The sequence below is a fragment of the Oratosquilla oratoria genome, chromosome 11, assembly GCF_046742065.1.
Source record: "Oratosquilla oratoria isolate Oo_2021 chromosome 11, ASM4674206v1, whole genome shotgun sequence".
Classification (NCBI taxonomy): Eukaryota; Metazoa; Arthropoda; class Malacostraca; order Stomatopoda; family Squillidae; genus Oratosquilla; species Oratosquilla oratoria.
In genome coordinates, this window is record NC_134787.1 from 48,441,304 (window position 1) to 48,455,232 (window position 13,929).

Below are 13,929 nucleotides of genomic sequence, written 5' to 3' on the forward strand. Positions count from 1 at the left end.
ACAGGGAATGTCAGTAACCTCCTCTCGATGTTCCCCTGTAGATAAAACATCCCCGAAAAGATGTACGGGTCAGCACGGTGGGCGATGGTCATAGTTGGTTTTTATTCGAGTAAATACAGAACCTCACACACTTATATGGCGATGCATTTCCGCACCCGCCTTACTTTTCGGTGATCCCCGAGAGAGATTCGATCCTGTTCGTCGTCTAGTCGAACTCCGTCTAGGGAAATCTGTCTGTGTTTGGGATTCCGTTACGTCATGGTCTTTTGCCATGGTGACTTGGTTCTTAATATATAATATGGGTCATACCTTTATATAATCATTTTGATCCCCCCCCCTCTCTCTCTCTCTCTCTCTCTCTCTCTCTCTCTCTCTCTCTCTCTCTCTCTCATTCCCCCCTTTTCTCTCTTCCTCCCTCTCATTCTCATTCTCTCTCTCCCTCTCTCTCTCCCTCTCTCTCTCTCTTCCTCTCTCTCTCTCTCTCTCTCTCTCTCTCTCTCTCTCTCTCTTCCTCTCTTCTCTCGTCCCTTTCTCTCTCATTCTCTCTCTCCCTCCCTCGTTCCCTCTCTCTCTCTCATTCTCTTTCTCCCTCCCTCCCTCTCTCTTGGTTCTTCACTCTTCCTCGCTCCCTCTTTCTCCTTTTTCCTCTCCCTTTCTGTTCCTCTCCCTACCTTCCTCACCACTTTTTTTCTTCCTGCCTCCCTCCCAGACGTCAAGAAACATGTAATGACCATTATAGAATGCCTGGTAATAAAGTATAGTTTAAGTACTCATAAAAACCACATACCATATTTTGTTAGAATATATAATGTATTTTTCAATTTACGAAAGTAGCTCGCAGGATTCGAACCCAACACAAAGGTTCAGTTCGAGTGACATGGATCTAACAACAAAGAACGGCATCAGGATTCGAAGTTGTTCTTCGAATCGGATTCGAACTCCATGATCCGATTCGAACGAAATTACTTCGAACATGTGCAGCAGGTGGGATTCGAACTGAGTCCCAAGTGCCAACTCGGGTGCCATAACACGGGAAAAGAGGCGGAGTGCTATGCCAGAATGTGTCAGAATTCGAACTTGGACGAGATTGTGCCATCTGGAGGACAGGTGGTTATACCAAGAGATGTAGCCTTCTGTAAGTAGTTCTTAGATGTATAAGTGAGGTGGCTGGAGACAGGTGGTGAGGTAGATGGTTCCTGGAGCTACACCAGGTGGAACCAGCTACACTGTCTCCTGAATTTCGTTTTAATCTCTGGCATACCGTGGCACAGTTTAGATATTTTGTTAAGGTTTACGATAAGATATGTTCTGCTGAGGGTTAGTGGCTTGCAGATATGTCTGGGTTAGTGTAATGTTCCGGGGAGACCCAGTGAATCCGGGGGTACAGCCGGTTTTCGCCGCCGACGACGTCACCGCCGGTTGGGCGAGCGGCGGCGTCCTGGGCTGACAGCCGGCACGAGCGTCCGACTTTTTTTTTTTTTTTTTTTTTTTTTGGGGGGGGGGGGGTGAAGGTATTGGCGAAGCGGGACAGGAACGTGTCGGTTCCGCCCCCATGCGGGTCACCCGGGTCACGGCGGCGGCGCGGCAGCCGGGTGGGAAGGTGGGGGAAGGGGGAGGGTCAGTCTTGAACTCGTTCTCACTCTGCCGAAGGCGCTGTAGGAGGCTTTGATGAGTTCGACCGAAGGCCTCGGATATTACCTTTGAAGTTCGACGCCCCGATCTTTTTCTCCCGGACCCTTCCACAGAAGAGTCGATGGGCTGACCATACGAACTTATTTTTTTATTTTTATTTTATTTTATTATTGCAATGACTTGATAGTAAACGTGGGTGAGGTGATGCTGAAGAAGGCGAAGGCATGGGCGTGGTTGCATTGTTGGTCGACGTAGACTTCAGATTCGTTCAAGACCATTCCGCCAAGTGCACAAGAAACTCTCGCCATTTGTTCACCTTTGCCCACCTGGTGGCGGACTCTACTGATTTGCTTCTGGTGGCCGTCCAAAGATTCTATTCAGTTGTGTGGGCAGACTCGAGACCTCCCCAATTAGAGCCTCCCTTCCTCCCCTCTCCCTTCCGTATATAAATAAAATCATCTGGTGGCCCCTATGTTTTGTCCAGTCGATATATTAAGGATTTTAGTGAAACCCCCTACGGACCAGAGCCACTATGACAGGAAAATAATATCCACTTGAAAATGAATACTGATCACTTGTATACTTCTACTTGGGTAGCGTGATTGTCCCCAAGTATAGAAGCGCTGGTTATTGTTTAGGAAATACTACTCTAAAAAATAACCCTGAGTATACTCAAGCATGTTAGGCTAGGTTAGGTTAGTTCAGAATACGTTTAGTCCAAGTCACTGTTCAGGAAATGCCAACTCTCTTGCTTCACCGTCTGGATCTTGCCCAGGGTGATAATATAATGAGTTGTACGCGAGAAAAGTGAAGTGAGAAAGTCGTCTGCTCAGCGGCCAGAAGTCGAACGAGGTTGGGTAACAGCAACGGAGGTTAGAGATTTCCTCGTGGGTGGGCGGATATGTCGTCTCGGGCGGGGCGAACCCTGTATGTCGTAAGAGAAAAAAAAAGGTGACGGAGGAACGCTTGGAAACAAGGAAGAAGACCACAGGAAAGAGGAGTGGGCAAAAAGGAAGGAAATGATGAAGTAGGAAAAGATTGAGGAGGAAAGAATAAACAAGGAAGATGAGAAAAAAACAAGGAAGAAAAGAGGGAAAAAGGAATAGTGAAGAAGAAATAAGGAAGAGGAGGAAAATGAGGAAGAAAAGAGTAGAAAAGGATATAGGATAAAATGAAGAAGGAATAAATGAGTTAAAAGGAAAAAGTAAAATGAAAGAGGAAAAATGGAAAGGAAAGAGGACAAGAAGTGTTAGTGAAAAGAAAACAAAACAAAATAAGGAGAATCGAAAAAAAAAGAAAAACCTAAGTATGAGAAGGAAAAAAAAAACGAGGAAAAATTAAAGACAAATAGAGAGAGGGAGAAAACGAGAGGGTGAAGGAAAAAGCGGAGGAAGCAGAAAAGGAAAGAAAACGGACCCAGGCATCTGACCTTGAGGACGCCGATCTGACCCTGTGCCGCCACCGACGCTACATGAGACACAATGTGTAGATCGTGACTGCTCCCCTGCCGCCGCCGCCGCCTGTGGAGGCTGGCTGAGGCGTGGCCTTCTCCCGACACACACGCGGCGAGGGCGTGACGATCATTTTACAACGCCTGGTCCCTGGGGAACGTGCCGATATATATATATATATATATATATATATATATATATATAAAAATATATATATATATATCTGTGTGTGTGTGTATGTGTGTGTGTGTATGTGTGTGTGTGTGTATATGTATGTGTGTGTATATGTATGTGTGTGTGTGTGTGTATGTATATGTGTGTGTGTGTGTGTATATGTATATGTATATGTGTGTGTATATGTATATGTGTGTGTGTGTATATGTGTATATATATATATATAAATATGTATATATATATGTGTGTATATATATATATATATATAAATATGTACATATATATATATATCATATATATATATATATGTTCATTTTCTTTCGTGTGTTTTCGATTTTTCTAATTATACTCTTCCCTTGGATGGGGTGGGCATAAACTAATTCCTTATAGTTTTCCATTTTATTACACGACGTTTCGTCTTTTTAAGACATCTTCTAGTATTTCTGTTCTAAAGATACAATAAATATTTGTGATACTACAAGTTGGAACCTAAATTACATTAATGGTTGGACATATACAAGATTATATCTATAAATCAAAGTTTACAATTACAATTAAGTTTATCATAGTAAAATTACATTTTAAATTTGACGGAAATGAAATTACTACCACAAGCCTTATAGTTGAAAGGTTTCATTAATTCTAAATGACTGGCGGTTACATCTTGACCTTGGATGACCTTCGCCAACCATATATATATATATATATGCGTGTGTGTGTGTGTATGTATACATATATATATATATATATAATATATATATATATAATATATTGTGTGTGTGTGTGGCATAAGTATATAGTTTAGAAATATGTGCATGTGTATGTGTAAGGGCACATATCCAAGTTCGCGCACGAAATTATACACACACACACACACACACACACACACACACGGACACGCACATTGTATTTTAAAGGAAACGAAACCTGCGAGAATAAGGAATGAAAGCGTTTCTTGGGAGTTTCTCTTTTCAGTGTTAAATTCATAAACTACGTGCAGTTGTTTTAGCAGCAGATGCATTCCTGTTCCAATTTCAGCTTAAAAAATATGCTCCTTAATAGCCTTCTCTCAGTTGAATAAGATTGGTTGGCGACAGCCTGAAAAATATTAAATATCAGTGAAAGGATTTTTTTTACTATGTTAGTGGCTCGTCGATGCACGTTTCGTAACTTGCCATTAGCATTAATGAGGCTCCAAGCCTTTTGGTAACAGCCAAAGTCTACACCGAGACTTGGGTGCAGAAAATCTGTTTCCAAAGTAAACAGACTAATGAGGCTTACAACTTCCTCGACTTTTGGCCATTTTCCCCTCAAATTATTCACATAAAGAGAACTGACACCCGGTGACAGCCTCCCTCCTCCTCCTTACTCTTCCTCTTTCCCCTCGTCCTCGTCCTTCTCCTCTTCCTCCTTCTCCTCCTCCCCTTCTTCCTCCTTTTCCTCCTCTTATTCCTCCTATTCCTCGTACTCCTCCTCCCCCATCTCCTCATCCTCGTCCTCCTTTTCTTCCTCCTCTTCCTCGTACTCCTCCTCCTCCTCTTCTTCCTATTCCACGTACTCCTGCTCCCCCGTCTCCTCCTCCTTCTCCTTCTCTTCCCCCTCCTCCTTCTCCTCTTCCTCATACTCTTCCTCCTCCTCCTCCTCCAAATAATCGATGCCATGCAAACAAACCAACACCGTTGCAACACAGACTACAACACAAGGACTCAGAGACTTGTGTGTGGGGAGGTTTGAGGATCGTTGACGACCACTGTGGGGGTGCGGGTTCCCAGTCGGTGGAATTCGAGGTAATCGTTAATATTCATGAGTTTTGTTTATCTTTTGTTTTCCAAGTCGGAAGAACTCATGAACAAGTACTTATGTAGATCTTTATTGGAAGAAATGTCATGCTTGGTCGATTTAAGTTTGACAAGTAATCAATTCTGTACATGTACTGTATATTACACAAGAATACACACACACACATACACACACACGCGCACATACAAACACACACACACAACATATATATATATATATATATATATATATATATATATATATATAGATAGATAGATATATGGTGTGGGTGGTGGGAATATGTAACATAGGAGTCTTAACCTTAGCTAGTTTGGCAATGAGGTCTCTCAAAGGAATGAGAAAGCTCATTGCGAAACTAGTCCGGAGAAAAACTAGGATTAAACTTCCTGTGTTTCCTCTTACCACACATGCCAACCTGTCAGAATTTCTCAACACACACTCACATACACGCACACACACATACACGTACATACACACACACATACAGACACACACACACACACACACATACACACACACATACACACACTCATGCACACACACACACACACTAGTGATGTACCGAAGCTTCGGTATCGGTATCGGTATCGGTAAATATCGGTTTATTTTCAAGCTATCGGTATCGGTATATATCGGTATCGGTAAAATAGAAGGTATCGGTATATCGGTATCGGTATTGAAAAATAAATACCGATACCGATACCGATACCTTGAGAGAAAATTTAAATTAAATTACTTTCATTCATGAAACAAATAAATAATTATATAAATATATAAAGTAAAGGGTGTCTTTCACGCCATGTGGTTGTGGAATCATTTGCGTCTTATGTAAGAAGAGAAGAGAGCTAGCTGATGGCTATTATCCTATTACCCTTTTCGATCTCATTCTTAATATTTATTTATTGTAATTATTTATTTATATTTAATATTTGAACTTGCATTTTTCAGATAGTCAATATTGTGATAAATTTATTAAATTACAATTAGAATTGCCAGAATTAGCAATAATGCCTAAGTCAAAGCAAAGTGTTATATGGAATCTAGTGACAGTATGCAAAGATGATTCTTCAAAAGTATCCTGTAATTTCTGTAATACAATATTAAGCAGAGGAGGAATAAACAGGCAAACCCAAACAACAACAAATATTAGAAAGCATCTTCAACATAAACATCCTGATGAGTTTGGAAATGCCGAATTGGAGCAGAAAAAAGCAGCTGAATCAAACCCAACACTTGCCTCATTCTTAAATGTTCCACCTACCAAAAAGCTAAAAATTTCAACTTCAACTTCTAGTCAAAGTCAAACAGGCTGTTCAAGTGCAAAACAGGTATCTCAACAGCCAACTCTTGAAGCTACTCTCCAGTACAAAAAGATTTGGGACATCAACAGTGCTCCAGCAAAAGAGGTACACAAATATATTGCTGAAATGATCACAATAGATTGTCAACCTATATCTATTGTAGAAGATCTGGGATTTGCTAGGCTCCTTAATCACTTAAAACCAAACTATAAGATCCCAAGCAGGAAATACATCTCTAACACAACTATCCCAGAGCTTTATGAAAAAGTGCACAATAAAGTACAAGGCATTGTGAGCAATGCGCAAAATATCGGTATCGGTATCGGTATCGGTAACCCATTAAATTCCTGTATCGGTATCGGTATCGGTATCGGTAAAATGCTAAAAAAAATATCGGTATCGGTAAAAATTTTGGTTCTGGCACATCACTAACACACACACACACACATACGCACACACGTATTAACACACACACACACACACACGTACGTATTAATACACACACACACACACGTACGTATTAATACACACACACACACGCACACGCACGCACGTATTAACACACACACACGCACGCACGTATTAACACACACACACACACGCACGCACGTATTAACACGCGCATACATGCACACACACACATGCACACACACACACACACACACACACACACACACACACACACACAAGCACACGCATTCACATGCACATACAAATACACATGCACCTGCATACACATGCACATACAGACGTACACACGCACCACGCACATACAGACACTCATACGCCTACATATACATGCACACATAGACACGCATACATACGCGAGCGCACACATACACACATACACACACACACACACACACACGCACGCACGCACACAAACTCACACGCACACAAACAACAGTGGGATCATTAAAAATAGTGGTGAAATTGAAGAAAGCTGGAAGATATGAAGGTTTTAAGATACACAGATGTGGTGGTAGTTGTGGTGACTCTTAACATATAATACTGGATTCAAGAAAAATTGTTTGGTAGAAACGGAAAGAAAGAAAATCGAGGGTGGTAAAAGTGTCCTTTGACATAAAAGCACGCCCAACAGAAGGTAGTAGCGAAAGAGATGATGTGGTATTGGAGTAATAGAGAGAATTTCAGATAACGATAGAAAATGTGAGGAAAGGTTGAGAAGAAAAGAAAACGTGAGATGGTTTGGACATGTGTCGGGGATGGTCAAAGAGTGAGAGTTTTGATGTCTCGTGTCGCTGAGTTCCAAGTAGGTGGTGGCTCCTCGAGTTCCTCCTCCCAGGGTCACCACCTTCGTCAGAGATGATCCTGTAATCAGGGTTGACATTCCCAAGGGAAGTTGCATGTTCGGAGTGCGTGAGACGGCGTTGGGTGAATTATGTCAAGGTCCGAGCGAGTTGCTCCTGTTTCAAAACAAAGCGGTCGCTCCTGCGGTGCACTGTACTTCCTCAAAGACACCCTTCGATGTAGATTGAGAGATATTTTAAGATTATCATTTTTTATTTATTTATTTATTTTATTATTATTTTCATTAATGCGTTTTATTATTATTATTATTATTATTATTATTATTTTTTTTTTTTTTTTTTTTTTGTGGGGGGTCCAGGTCTAGCATCCACACAAGAGAAGGTGAATCACGAAGGACCGAACCTTGAGGATTTAAGTCTGGTACAATCACAAACTCCACCAGGTACATCAGTCGAAGTATTCATGACTTAGTAGATCATTCCCTGTCGTCAAATGGCCTTCTGGGTAGAGGGATCTCTACCAAGGAAGGTCACTCTCTTCAAGACGTATACATGTAGTAACCTTGGGGGTGGGGGGGATCTTATGTTGTATAGGGAAGTGCACAATTTGGTATTTTCGTCTTGATCGTTCAGGAGACTTTAATTCTTGTCGCCCCCACCACCACCTCCCACCCTTACGACCATCATCTAAAAATGAAGGGCACAGCCTGGTCTTGAATCCTGACTCCATAGTGGGTGACCTCGCATTTGTGCAAGAAACACATAAGGAACAATGATAATAGTACTTAGCTCTGTGTGGGTTTGCGCGTGCGATTGTATATATACATACCCTAAAATATTCTCTCACGGTTTTAGGAATGTATCGGAAGTAATCAACAGGTACAATGCTACAGTTTTGAATCATTTCGCCCAAAAGGTTTCGCCTTGTGACAATGATGAGATTGAAATGATGATGAGCCTTGTGACAATGAGATTGAAAAAAGCATAGCATAGAAAAATAAGAACCCCTGCATTAATGAAAAATCGATGTACCATAATGTATTGGGGACTTCGAGTGCGGGAAGACCTGGTCAGCAACCGGACGAAGTTCCGGGGGAATCAGGTTCTTGAAGGAAGTTTCACAAGTTTTTGGTGATGGGAAATAGGGCCAGTTTGCCTCCAAGAAGACTGACCGGATGGTTATAAGCACGATTATTCAGCTATTTCCGGAGACGTCCGGGCAGGCTTACACATTTGTACGTACTGTGCCTGTGTTTGTGCTTGCGTTTGTGTGTGTGTACGTAGGGGTGATTCACAACGGACTTGGAGCATGTAAAGGACTCGTGATCGACTGTGTATGTGTGTTTGTGCGTATATGTGTAGGGGTGTTTCGCAAAGGTCTCGGAGTAGTGAAAGACTCGTGATCGACAGCTATTACAGCCCCAGCATGAGAGTTTAGAGCTCGTATACAGTATAGACCGATATGAGGGCATTTTTGTGGCATTCTCTCTCTCTCTCTCTCTCTCTCTCTCTCTCTCTCTCTCTCTCTCTCTCTCTCTCTCTCTCTCTCACACACACACACACACACACACACACACATTTCCTTGCTGAAGGAGTACACAGATAGTGAAGTTTTTAGACTATGAATAGGGCTCGATCTCGGAACTACTTCGTGGGAGGTCAAGACGCTACGCTATTCCAGCAAACCGTGAGTGCGTGCAAATAAAGAGATAACTATGTCCACTATCTTTCCTCTAATAAAGGCCCTTTTATCTTATTGTGATAGCGGTAATTCCTCATCCCAGAAGGGTCTTCAACCTGAATTACCCAACCGTGTTATTCTCACAGCAACAACAGATCCGATGACCTCATGTCTTTTGTCCACAACTGTGGTCGGAAGCTTCGGAGCTTGAAGCTGTGACGAGACTCTACTACCGGAGGAGGCCCAGGCGACGGTGCCTCTCTTACAAGACAAAGCAACGCTGCCGCGTCTCGTGTCAAGACGACAGTCTTGCTCCCTCGTATGTCATCCGGTTCGTGAGGTCGGTAATACGCGAACTATTGTATTATTTTTTTTTTTTATCTCCTCCTCGGTGACCTCAGATTAAGTCGTGATATGGAGTGTCTGTTCTGTTTCTGCCGGTCGTGATGTGTCTGGAATGAAACGGAGTCGTCTACTTCAGTTGATAATGACACCTTTAACTTGAAACTAATTTGAGACGGTGAGCTAATTATTTCCTTCACTGACTGTGGGATCGAACTAGGGAATGTGTCGCATATGTGTGTGTGATTCGCCATGGATTTAGATCACGTGTTGGACTCGTGATCGGCAGCTATTTCCCTCCCGGAAGAGAACTTAACTCATATATGACCGATCTATTGGTAATTCTGTGACCTTACACACACACACACACACACACACACACACACACAACTCCCCACCCACAAGAATTGGAGTAACGACTCACAGTGCAGTGATACAGAAATTATTTCATCCCTGGGTGGGATTCGAACCCAAACCTCCGTAGTGGCAGCCAGGAACTATACCACTGCGCCACGATTCGTGTATGTGTGTGTGTGTGTGTGTGTGTGTGTTTGTGCGCGTGTTGACGTAATTGTAATTTACAGAATAAGCGAGCTATGCTCTAAAGCGGCCCATACACGATCAATTATATTGCGCAATTTCATTGTCAATACTCTGAATTGACAATTAAAATGACCGTGTATGGGCGATATATCGCCCATGCACGGTCAATTTAATGGTCAATTCAGAGTATTGACAATGAAATTGCGCAATATAATTGATCGTGTATGGGCCGCTTTAGAAGTCCCGTCGCTAAACCTCAATTAGTCAAACTTAGCTCTAAATTTCTTTTCGTCTGACTGAATAATTTCTTCTTCCATGTTATTCCGTGGATCAAGGCATCTGCATGGGAAAACATTTCTCTATGTTCTTTGTACATTTTAGTTGTTTGTCTTCCTGTGTCCTGTGATTGCTCTTCTGTCCCATAGTAAGGAGTCTCTTTGTCGATTATATCAGGTCTTTTCATAATTCTGAATATCTTTATTAACGCTACCAGTTTGAGGTTATTTAGTTTTTCTCCGGTTTTGATTAGGGGCTGGAAACCATTTTGGTTGATGCTCTTTGGATTGTTCTTTTATCATTATTATTATTATTATAATTATTATTATTATTATCATTATTATTATTATTGCCATTATTATTATTATTATTATTATTCATTATTATTATCATTCATTATTATTATCATTCATTATTATTGTTATTATTATTATTATAATTTTGCTAGGGATCACATTACTGCGGCATACTCCAGTCTGGGGTGAATCAGGCTTTATTTATTTATCTATTTTATTTATTTATTTACGGTATTTATTCATCCTATCCTCTTCCATGTAGTGGAATGTCACACTTATGTTCATCAACAATTTATAAGTCTTAAGTGTAAGCTTCTTCATGTGCTTTTTCCGGTGACAAGGTTTCCATTACAAACAGTCCTAGGTTCATTTCCTCCTTTACTTCAGTGATTGTTTCATTTCCTTTTTGCGTATTCTAGAGATGAACTGTTCTTACTTTGACCTAGTTCTGTTATTTTAATTCTCTTTTGGAATGAAATTCATTATCCACTTCTGGCTCCATTGTTCCTCCTCTTTAATCTCCTGTTTTTCCCTTTTTGGGATTTTCTTGTTCATAAACCCATCTCTACCCCTTAACCCTGTGTCAAAAGAGATAAAACTTAACAAATCTAAAGTGAAGGCGGTTAATGATAATTTTCTTTTAATAGAAGATGAAACCACTGGTAACGTCCCAATTTTAACTCTCTTCGTCTTTCTTTTCAGGATCTTCTCTCCCTTAAACCCCTTTCTACCCCCTTGAATTTAAGCTGCAACAACTTTGAAACATCCCCATCTTTCATACTTCATGATCTTTGTATTGTCACATCGTCAACAGATGAATTGATGTAACTGTTTCTCCGCATAATCAAAGTAATTGAAGAAGTTACTGGTGCCAACACCGATCCTTGTGGAACCCGACTTGTGACTTCCCTCCAGCCTGACATCTTCACAGCCGTTTTCGTATCTGTTCTTCTGGAAATACTTCATCCGTTTCAGCAGACTTTTTTCAACTCGTTATATATATATGTGTGTGTGTACTCACTTTTAGCCATCTATTAATGTAATATTTTCTACCTAGGCACTTTCATGTGTGGACTGGGGTTTTACCACCTCTCATAAGACATTCCATTTATAATTTTATCTATTTATTTATTTATTGCATGTGGCTTCTCAGTCTAATTGTGGGTCGTCGGATGCGACTTCCAGGGACCAACGATGAGAACCTGGAAAGGGTGGTCCTGCGAGATGAACATCGTAGAGAATCATCTCCAATGCAAATCTTTAAATCCCAATAATACTTATCTCCATCTAGAGGTGCAGCCCCTCGGGGTTGGAACTCGGTCCCTCGATTATTATTATTATTATTATTTTTTTTTTTCTTTTAGAAAAACTGAGAACCCGCGACTGTTCTCCTTAGTCCACTTTTTTCTTCTTTTTTCTTTTTTTCTTTTACAGAAAAAATGCTGGAGGACCCGAGGACTATTGTCGGCTACGATGGGGCCTTGGATTTCTGGCCAGGAAAGTTCAAGGTAACAATCATTATCATCTTCGTTGTTGTTACTGTTGTTGTCGTCATCTTATTCTCATATCCGCAAACTTTTTCATTGACGTATTTGTGTCGAGTGACTGTAACACCCCTTGCCCTTCTTTCTTTGAATGTTGGTAAACCCAGTCCCCGGTCCTTCTTTGTAAAGAAAGAAAAAAAAAATCCTTGAAGGCATGGAGGCTATCTACATTCTTTGCAAATGATCTTGGAGGGAACATGACGTCACGTAGACCTCAGATGGTGTGTGAATCTCGAACAAACTTGATAGCACCCCCACCCCCTTGCAGATGGACATACTGTGAAATTCGATTTGGACAACATAATTGTGATCTTATTTTCTAACAATTGACCGCATAATAAAATTTAGGTAGTCAATATTTTAAGGAGTTTAGCAACACCCCCACGAACCAGAGCCACGCAGAATTTTTTTCACGATTGGAGAGTAATTTCTATTCAAAAAAGAATTCTGATCGCTTTTAATTCTACTCCCTCTCTTCTGCTATCTACTGCTACTGCTGCTCTCTTCTGCTATCTACTACTACTGCTACTCTCTTCTGCTATCTACTACTACTGCTACTCTCATCTGCTCTCTGCTACTACTGCCACTCTTCTGCTATCTACAACTACTACTCTCTTCTGCTATCTACTACTACTGCTACTCTCTTCTACTATCTACTGCTACTACTTACTCTCTTCTGCTGTCTACTGCTACTGCTACTCTCTTCTGCTATCTACTGCAGCTGCTACTCTCTTCTACTATCTACTGCAACTGCTACTCTCTTCTGCTATCTCTCCTTTCCCAACTGTATGCCTCAACCTTTCCATAGCGATATTGTCTTCAAGGATAGAAACGCTGGTTAACGTCGCCGAAACACCAAAAATATTGTTATGATTTGACTCCTATCTTCTTTGTGAAGGCTCCAGATGGTCGATGCACTGCACAGTCAACGTCTGGTACGAGGTATATCGAGTTACGCGCGGTGGTGTCCAATACCTTGTCTAAGTACATGAAAGCGAGTCCCACGGTTGGCCACCGTGCATGTGACCTCGCGACCTTCATTATTATTGATGGGCTTGCCGAGCTCAAGATATCTGGTTATGGTTCCTCGGGGAGCTGATTATTGTTCTCGTATGTTTCCCTTGAACTAAATCATTCTCTCAATCTAACTGTCTGGGCGTGGGTGCGCGTGTCCAGGTGTTTGCTCGCGTGTAGTGTGTGCGTGTGTGTGTGCTTACTCCACTCCCGCGGGTCACTCTCCTTTTCTAAAGGTGTGCGTAGAGAGTGAGAGTGAACGATTTGGTGGGTGAGTGTATGTGTCTGGGTCTCCATTCACTTTTTGTATGAGGAAGCGTGATCGCTGTGAACTGGTCGCGGCGCTTCTTCTTCAAGAGCAGCTCTGACGGCGAAGCTGTTGTGTTCAAGGTTCATTTATTTTGATTTTATGGTGGTGGGGGGTGGGGTGACCTAACTTTTCTTCAGCTTCCCCCTGAACACTTAAGCTTCCTTTTTTTCTTCTTATTCCTCCTCTTCTTTCTCCTCCTCTTCCACTTCCTCCTCCTTTTCTTCCTCTTCCTATTTCTTCTCCTCCTCCACCTCTTCCTTTTCCTCCTCCTTCTCTTCCTCCTGTTCTTTCTTC

At 41.6% G+C, this 13,929-nt stretch overlaps 1 long non-coding RNA gene across 1 annotated transcript in view; it reads left to right on the forward strand.

Moving 5' to 3' along the window:
- LOC143029801 (uncharacterized) overlaps positions 1-13,929 on the forward strand; it is a 247,475-nt gene that overhangs the window by 148,661 nt on the left and 84,885 nt on the right. The window contains exon 2 of the long non-coding RNA XR_012966876.1: positions 12,202-12,275. This is a non-coding gene — a long non-coding RNA (uncharacterized LOC143029801). The remainder of the gene's footprint in view (positions 1-12,201; positions 12,276-13,929) is intronic.